Here is a 9,567-nt window from a genome sequence, read left to right on the forward strand (position 1 = left end):
CCAGTGGGCTGTGGCCCACCGGTTGGTGACCACTGATATAAGCCGCTGCAGGAAAAGGAGTAGCATTAAGTCAGTTGCCCCTATCTGGACCTATGTGTGTTCAAATTGTTGGGTGCCTTGGTTTCCAGCTGCTGCTGATAAACCCCATGTACAATATTTATTCACCAAGACTGCATTCATCTAAGAAGTTGTGATGAATGAATATGAAGACTAAGCATGTATTATTCAGCCTTATCTGGGCATCGGCTAAGATTTAGCTCTGTCAGAAATATATCCCTGTCATCTAAGTTTCAGGTCTTGCAGCAGTGACAACACCATAGCCAGGGAAAAGAGTGTCTGTCATTGGTGTATAAAACACTCACAGTGGCAAGTAATTCTGCCCTGAAGTTGGCTGGGTGTGAACACCTTTGAGTGGAATTGGACGTCAACTGCTAACCACCCTTCTGTCCAGATCCAGCCCTTGATAAGCAACTGCATGTTAGCTTAGTGCTGGTGTTGGAGTTCCCTGGGCTTCTTTTATGGAATTACTTCAACTTCCATGGGGACGTAATCTTATACTGTAGTTTCATGTTCTTGACACAAGTAATTGCAGCCATAACTTAGATAGGCAGGCATAAGCCTTATTTCATAGCTTATGAGTCATAAGAATGGAGAACAATGACATCTGCCCTTCAATGTGGTCAGATTACTTCCTTTTCAGAGGATATATCATGGGCCTTAATGTGGAAGGGGATGTTTAGAATGGTTTTTGTAGGCCTTTAGTAGATATACAGGGATTCCAGATAGCCTCTAGGATGGAGGCATTGGAGGGCATCCTGAGAGTGGACTGTTTCATCTGACACCCAGATGATCTCTGAAACTGAACATATTGGATGAGACTTCTCCTACAGGGTCTTTCTCCAATTACCAATTCCAAGTGGTTGCTTGGTTTATTGAGTAGTTGGAAGAAAATGAAGCACATAAAAAGACACTTAGAATGATAATATCTGTAAATTACTAGTGACCAAGCACTGTAGGAATTCACATTTAAGTCTACAGAATGGTAATAAGAGCTCAAAGCAACAATACCAGGACTTTTTCCCCCTTGGGATGGCCACTGTTATGATGCATTTGGCCTATGGGCCAGGAGTTTGACAGCCCTGGTCTAGAGTATAAGTGTAAGATAAATTCCTCTTCTTCTTGGCTTCTTTGGGCAGGATTAAGAGATGACAAATTACTTAGCCAGAGTGAACCCCGTTGAACAAGATGAACCAATTGCCTGCTTAGAATAGAGCTTTGCAAATGTATCATGATATCAATCATTATCATAACATTGCTAATTTGTTGATTGTCAAACTTTCTAAACAGATTAAAATAGATAGTAATTCAATCATGGACATTAGTGCAAAGTGTTCTGTACAATCCATTAGCATACTTGAAAACACCGCGCCCTGATTGGCCAGGGCACACGGCGACCTGATTGGCCGAGCAAGCCGCACTGATTGGCCCGCTGCGAATCCCCGCGATTGGTGGAAACTAATCGTGGGAGATTCAAAGTGGTGCCATTGGCCGCAGCCGCCGCGGCCAGAGCATATAAGCCGCTGCCGATCTCCTGAACCCCGAGTCGATCTCGGGACCTAATAAAGAGCTGAAAACGGTCACTGACTCCTGAGCTTTCTTTCCCACAGCGAACTTAACACAAAGCATATATATTGTCATGCCCTTGTTAGAGTTGGACTCTGAGGGAAAGGAGGAACAGCCGACAGGGAATGGAGGTGTGGCTCCAGAGGTTGTGGAGGAGGCTGGGGAAGGGCAGAGGCCGGCTGGGCAGTCAGAGGAAGAACCAGGCCCATCCCGTCTGCATCCTAGGACACATAGGAAGGAATGGAGAGGGAAACAACTTGGCTTATGAGAGAGGAAGCGGTCATGATCCCCCTCATTGGTTGCAGCTGGGAAGAATAGTATATAAGAGAGACGGTTAAAACACAGCATTGCCAGAAGCAAAGCATGTTTTATTTTGGGCTGAAGTTATCTTGGTTGCTGTCCTTCCAACAGACTGTGCCTTGTTATCTCTTTGAAGTTGGTCATTACTTATCCTGGTCCATTGTGGAATTTCCTTCATTGTAGTTTGTTTTGGGTTTTTTATTTCACCTCTATCTGTTCATTAAGTTCGGACTGTGTTGCTTTCTTTTAAAGACTATTTTTGAATAAGTTTTATCTCCAACTGAGAATTATTGAACAGCGGGGCTAAGTTGGAGGCATTAAAGGACATTTATTTACGTTTTGGATTTTGTTACGTTTGTGTTACATTCCGGATCATCACATATATGTTATTTGGATAAAAGTTCATTATTTGTTTATATTTGATAACAAAACAAAACAAACAACTTGCTTTCACATACAGACAGTCCTCGATTTACAGCAGTTCATTTCGTGACCGTTCAAAGTTTCAATAGCACTGAAAAATGTGACTTATGACCCTGTTTCAGTTACAACCTTTGAAGCATCCCCATGATCATGTGGTCAAAATCCAGATGCCATATTTATGACCATTGCCGTGTCCTGGAGTCATGCGATCACCTTTTGCAAACTTCTGATAAGCAGGGTCATTGGGGAATACAGGTTCACTTAGCAATTGGGTTAACTAACTTTACCAATTGCAGCCATTCATTTAACAACGGTGACAAGGAAGATCGTAAAATGGGGCAAAACTCAGTTAACAAATTCTCTCTTAACAACAGAAATTGTGGGCTCATTTGCGGTCATAAGTCGAGTAATACCTATATTGTGTAAAATTATTTGTGTTAATTTCAATAAAAAATAATAAGAAAAAGAAACCTCTCTTCCACATAAAGTCCAATGTTTGGGACTTATATGGATATATTCCTGCTATTTTCTTGCCAACAACACAAAAGTACACTGCCACGGTCATTTTCCAAGTTTTTTTTAAAAAAATAAAAATAAAATAAACTAGCCTTCAGAGTAGAACTGAACTACATATATCCTATATCTCCTATCCAAGTATTAAACCGACAACCTTGTTAAATGTACTCAAAATTGGCTAAGTGCTGCCACCTAGTGGCCCTTCATATATATATATTGGCCCTTCATATATATATATATATATATATATATATATATATATATATATATATATATATATATATATATATATATATTATTGTGTCAGCTCTCTGTCTCCATAACCTTCCTCAAAAGTTAATTTGGTAGCTGTGGAAAGGAAAACCTACTTTTGCCAGTGATTTCAGCTCTGCCCTTTTAAGCAGCAATATAAGGCCATTTCAGGGCAAGATCAGTTTGAGTGTATTTTTTAAAGACTATTTTTGTTGTGTACCTTTGTATTGATTGAACCAAATTGATTACACCCCCCTTTTTATTACTGGGCTGCACAATACGATTTCCCCTGAATCCCTATTTTAATATAGTGTTTTCACTCTCTTTTCCCTTCTCTTTCAAATGCTACTAATAGGGACTTAAACTTAGAGAGAAGTATGTTAAAATGAAGCAATACCGTCCCCTGCTGTTCAGGTTTAACATTGCAAGCTATTGTTGTAGTATAATGCTTTGAGTCTTTAAGCTGTTTTTTCTTTCTTTCTCGTCTGTAAGGTACAGATACAGATTTACTATGTGAAATTACTACTAATAAATTCTTTGCCCCAGAAGTGCCCATTTTAAATCTGTAAATGATAATTAGTAGATTTTTCTTATGAAGAGAGAGACTTATAAGACTAACACTTTTTGGCTTGGCTCATTGTGGTTTTTCCCTCCAAAAATTATACATTTGTTTCCAAATACATTTCAAAGTGCTGTTTTTGTTCTATAAAGCTGTTTCTGTTTTGGCATAGGGATCTCTATATTTCTTCTTGCTCTGACTAGAATAAGCCTGATTTATTAAGTTATATTCTGGAGAAATCATTCCTGGTGTCTTATTTTTCAGAAGGCTGAAAAGTCAAAACGAGCAGCTTCTTGGTAGCTGCCTGGTTCTATGTAAAGTCTTTTTATGAACATCAAGCCGATTCCCTCCCTCTCTCTGATTGCATTTGAAAGATGCTAAAGACAGAATTGTTTAGAGGTACTCCGGGGCAGAACTAAGCACCGGTGAAGATAGTGTGCTGAGCCGTTGATGAACCAACTTTTTTTGAGATGGTTAACCAATGGTTAATCTATTTAGATTCCTTTTAAGGGATAAGAATATATAAGAAAAGGAATAGAATAGAATAGAATTCTGTATTGGCCAAGTATGATAGGACACACAAGGAATTTGTCTTTAGTGCATAAGCTCTCAGTGTACATAAAAGATATAAACGATGAATCATGATAATAGTAATCATAAATACATTCAATATATTCAAAAATATCCAAAAGGGATCTTCACAAAGAGGCAGAGGAATTAAAACCTAAATGGAGAAACCGAGTGGAAACGCACTTTAGTAATAAGGAAGAAGAAATGGAAAAGGAGATAACCTTTTGAAAGATGCTAGAAAATTACAAGATTTGGATTTGGCATATAGGATTAAGTAACTTAAACAAGGGCTGAAGGGATAATTAGGCAAGTGAGCCACCAAAGTATGAAAGAGCTTGGAAACATTAATAAACAACTTACAGAAGTGTTTTATCAAATTGCAGAGATTGCACAGACTTCTAGCAAAACATATGCCAGATACTATGAAAAATGAGCTTGATATTGTAAAAAGTTCAAAAAGATATTACAGACATTAAACTAGATTTAGCAGATGTCTAGGACCAGAAGAGAAGAAATGAGAGTTAAAGGCATCAGAGGGAATGTAGAAATGACTGATTTAATTGGATATCTTATCTCCAAGATTAATAACTTCCTGCTAGATATTTAACTTTCAGACAGAGATATAGAATTCTAGGCTCATCTGAATATAAAAGAAATGTAATCACAAGACTTGTAAATAATTTGGATGAAAAACAAAGTTGTTCAAAGAAGTTGTGAGCTAGAAGAAACAAACTAGGAAAGATATTGTTTTTCAAGAAACTAGTTAATTAATTTATAAGGCTTATAAGGACACCCATCTTAAGAGAAACAACTCTGAGCACCTCACAGCAGGAGTGCAAAACCAAAACTCCATAAAAGCAATTAAAAATAACTAGCACAACTAATCTCCTTCAATACAATCAAAACCACCACTCTCAGGCTCTGTGCTAACTCTATCAAAGTACTTGAAGGGAAGAAACCAGCTCTTTAGGCCTTCTGAAAGATTTAGATGGTAGGCATCTACTGGATCTCAAGAGGAATGGTATTCTGGAGGGAAGGGGGTGTATTGGAAAAGGCACACTTCCTACGTAGCACGAGATGACAACATTTAAGACAAGGGACCTGGAACATGGCTATTGTATCTAATTTATGGAATGGTCAGATGCCCACAGGAAGAGGTGGTCCTGAAGATGATCAGGTCTTGTCCAAGCAGGACTTGAAAGGTAATAATCAGCACCTTGAATTACATTGCAAAAATAAATGTGGTGGGCCTTGCTCATAGTCATATATGCCTAGATTTCTTTAGTCATTTCTCCATTCAACTACTGCTGTGCACTCAACATGAGACACAGGGCTGTCCTTGAACATCATTCTGGTCTGGAATCTGGTGGCACTGATTTTATAGAGCACCCCTAAGTTCATTCCAGCACTCCTAGGTTCACTGAAGTTTGCACAAGAAATGGTATAACTTGAGTGGAGGGTATAACCTGGGTGAAACTAGAGGTGCTTTATAATGCCCATGCCACCAGATTCAATATCAGAATGATATTCAAGGTTAGCCCTGTGTCTCATGTAGAGTGCACAGCAGTAGTCCAATGGGGAAATGACTAAGACATCTAGGGATAATATATGGCAATGAGAAAGGCCTTCCAACAATTGATGCACAAGATGAAACTTTACAAAGTCCCCCTACCCACTCGTTCCTCAAATAGGAGCTGTGAAGGCACCCCAATTGTGCAGCAGTTTTGTCTGGAAAAAATCTATAGTCAAAGATGACATCACCAGATTGATAGTTTAAAATTCAAAGCCATTCCATCTTGCCATAATTGAGACAAAGTTAGTTCTTCCTCATCCAGATCTACACAACCTTTTGGAGCACTGGATCAGAACTAGAGAAGCATCTCCTATCTAGGCAGGGATAGAGATGTATAATGGGGGTGTTATCAGCATACTGATGATACCACATATCATGCCTTCAAATGACTTCATCCACCAGCTTTATGTAGCTGTTGAAGAGGAGTGGCAAGTGACCATAGCTATGAGGAGCCCCACACTGCAGGTGCCATCCCTTAGTAACACTGATTGGAAATGGTCACAGTGGATGGAGAAGTACCACAACAAAATGGTGCCTCCCATTCTTAATCCCCAGAGCCAACCCAGGATATCATGATTAATAGTATCAAAAAGATCCTGGAAGGCCGAGCCAGTTATACCATCTCAATCCTGACCTCTTCCAAGGTCATCTGCAAATGTAATCAAAGTTGTATCAGTACTATACCCTGGCATGAATCCAGAATTAAAAGGGCCCAGTTAATCTGCGTCATCCATTGCCCTCTGTAGCTGAACACCAATCACCCTCTCAACAATCGCCCCTAAAATGAGAAATCAAAGACTGGATGAAAGATATACAATATTGTTGAGTCCAAGGATGGCCTTTAAAATGGGATTGTACCTCTGCCTCCTTTCAGGTACAACAAAGGTGAATGATTACTTTAATACTTAATGAGGAATGCTTCATTGCATGCTTTGCAAGACACCAGCTCTGGTTTTGAATGTGTCACTCTTAAAGAGCTTCACAAATCTGAACTGTTGCACATTCGGCTATGTTTGTGATTCAGATATAGGAACCGAGCTGAGAAAAAAAATTGTGCCATAACAGCTGGCATAACATAATGTCTCCATATTTGGAATAACAATACTAGTTAAATTTGGCTGGAATCAATGAACAAGAATTTATTCACTCTTGCCCAAATGTTTATATATTCTTTATGAATGGATTGGAAAGGGTAGAATTAAATTAATTGAACTAGAAAGGAGTAAAATAGGCAAGTAAACAAGTTGCCTAGTAATTGCTAATATGTGTCAGAAGCTTGAATTGTTTCATTATATTGCAAAGCATCAACAGCCCAATGGCCAGCTAATAGAGGGAAGTTCTTATTCCACCATAAGTAACATGTAGGAAGGGGATTTAAAAGAGGGCTAAGACATCACATATCATCACAGTGGCAAGGATAGTCTTTGCCCAAAACTGGGAATCAACAATGATACCCATGGACCTGGCAATAACTAATAAAATCCACCAATGCACAGAAATGGTGCAGAGGGGGAGGTTTTTTTACAATTTGGAATATATGGTACAAATGGTTGTATAAAAAGGAAGCAAAGAGGTCTAGTGAAATCGATTAAACAAAAAATAAGGGAAAATGGAAATAAGGATAAATGTATATATAGCTATGTATATATGTAAAGTAATATAATTAAATAAATATTGTATTATAATTGTAATAATAACATAAATAAGTAAGGATTTAGGAAACAAGTTATAGATTTACTTGCAGCAAATGACTTTAATTGACTCTAATAGAAATGTACACTGCTATGAAACATTGCAAAAATGTGAGAACATGTTTCTCTCTTTTTTAAATATTCTTTTTTTTTTTGAAACTTTCAATAAACATTAAAAAAATAAATAAATAAAAGAGGGCTGAGAATCCAGATGGATCTCAACAGACTTCAACACTGGGTCCTATCTAACAAAAATTCAACATAGAGAAAAGTAAGGATTTACACCTAGACAAGAAAAATCAAATGTACAGGTCCAGATTAGGAGAAACCTGGCTGAACAGCAGTAACTGTGAGAGCAAACTTGGAGTCCTAAACGTACAATCACTTAAATATGAGCCAGCAGTGTGCGGCAACAGCCAAAAAAGCCAACATGATTTTAGGTTGCATTAACAGAAGGATAGAATAAAGATCGGGTGAAGTATTAGTATCGCTTTATACAACCTTAGTAAGATCACACTTAGAATACTGCATCCAGTTTGGGTCACTGTATTATAAAAAAGTTGTAGAATCTCTGAAAAGAGTGCAGAAAAGAGCAACAAAGATGATTAGGGGACTGGAGGCTAAAACATATAAAAATGGAATTAGGTTTGTCTAGTCTAAGGAAAAGAAGGATTAGAGGTGACATGACAGCTGCGTTCCAATATCTCAGGGGCTGCCACAAAGAAGAGGGGCTCAACCTATTCTCCAAAGCACCAGAAGGCAAGACAAGACACAATAGATGGAAACTAATGAAGGAGAGAAGCAACCTAGAACTAAGGAGAAATTTCCTAACAATGAGAACAATTAACCAGTGGAATTGCTTGCTTCAGAAGTTGTGGGTCTTCCATCATTGGAGGCTTTTCAGATACTGGACACCCACTTGTCTGGAATGGTACAAGTTTTCCTGCTTGAGCAGGGGTTGGACTAGAAGACCTCCAAGATCCTTTCAAACTCTGTTGTTCAGTTCCTTATTGCCACCCTTAAAAGATAGATAAAGAAACAAATGCTATTTATGGCTAAAGCTACTTTTTTTAAATTAACATTGACCGTAGTAACATAATCTTGCAAGTTCTGAGTTTGTTTCTCCTTTTATTTATGTGAATTCAGAAGGTATTTATCTGAGATTTTTCAATGTTTATTCCCTTATTGCCGTAATAACGGAGCTTCCTTCTCCCTGTCAAGGTCACCCTCTTTATTCTCAGCAATCATACAGAGCATTACCTGATGAAATTACCATAAGACATGTTTATGGACACTGGTGTGGATGGCTTTAAAACTGGATGGGGAACTCTTGGAGGACAAGGATAGCAAAGGACTCACTGTTACTTTAGTTAGGTGCAGAATGACTCTTCTTGAGGGAACAATAGCAGAAGCCTCGCTTTTGGCCTGCAAGTATGTGGGAGGTATCTGGTTGACCTTTGTGAGTGTCAACCCTTCATGGTAATTGAGACAAGAAACCAATACCACAAGTAGTAATGCTACCTTTATTGTAAGGTTACAGAAACAGAATCATGTTAATGTTAAAACATCTCTCTTCCCCCTTGCCTTTACTTTGCAGGGGACTAGAGAGTGTCCCCTCTGAGATGCTTTCCACACTCCATTCCTTCTGTGGACTGAAATGTATCTTATCCATCTCTGGCCCAGGCCTTTCCTCCTCCTGTCTTCAAAGGGTATTTCCACAGATCATTGCAGTGATCAACAAAATATTGGAAGAAAGATAAGCCTGAGCTTTTCCTGCATGGCTATTCTTATGTGCAGATAGAATTACAATGTCAAAGGAAGCACCTATTTATCTGTAAACATTCAGAGGCATGATGGGCAGAATAGAAATTTGATAAGTAAGAAATAAATTTCAGAGTCACAGTTGTCAAGCAAACATCCTTGCAATCCTGTGCATTTTATGTATTGCATTTCATGCGTTATACTCCACATATTGCGCGCGCGGGGGTTGGGGAGAATTCCAAGCTTGAATTCCAAGTCTGGATCTTTAAAAAGGTACTGTATTGTTTATGCATCTCTTA

The sequence above is a fragment of the Notechis scutatus genome, chromosome 4, assembly GCF_049901735.1.
Source record: "Notechis scutatus isolate UNSWTSFEM ecotype Mainland chromosome 4, rNotScu1.2, whole genome shotgun sequence".
NCBI classification, from domain to species: Eukaryota; Metazoa; Chordata; class Lepidosauria; order Squamata; family Elapidae; genus Notechis; species Notechis scutatus.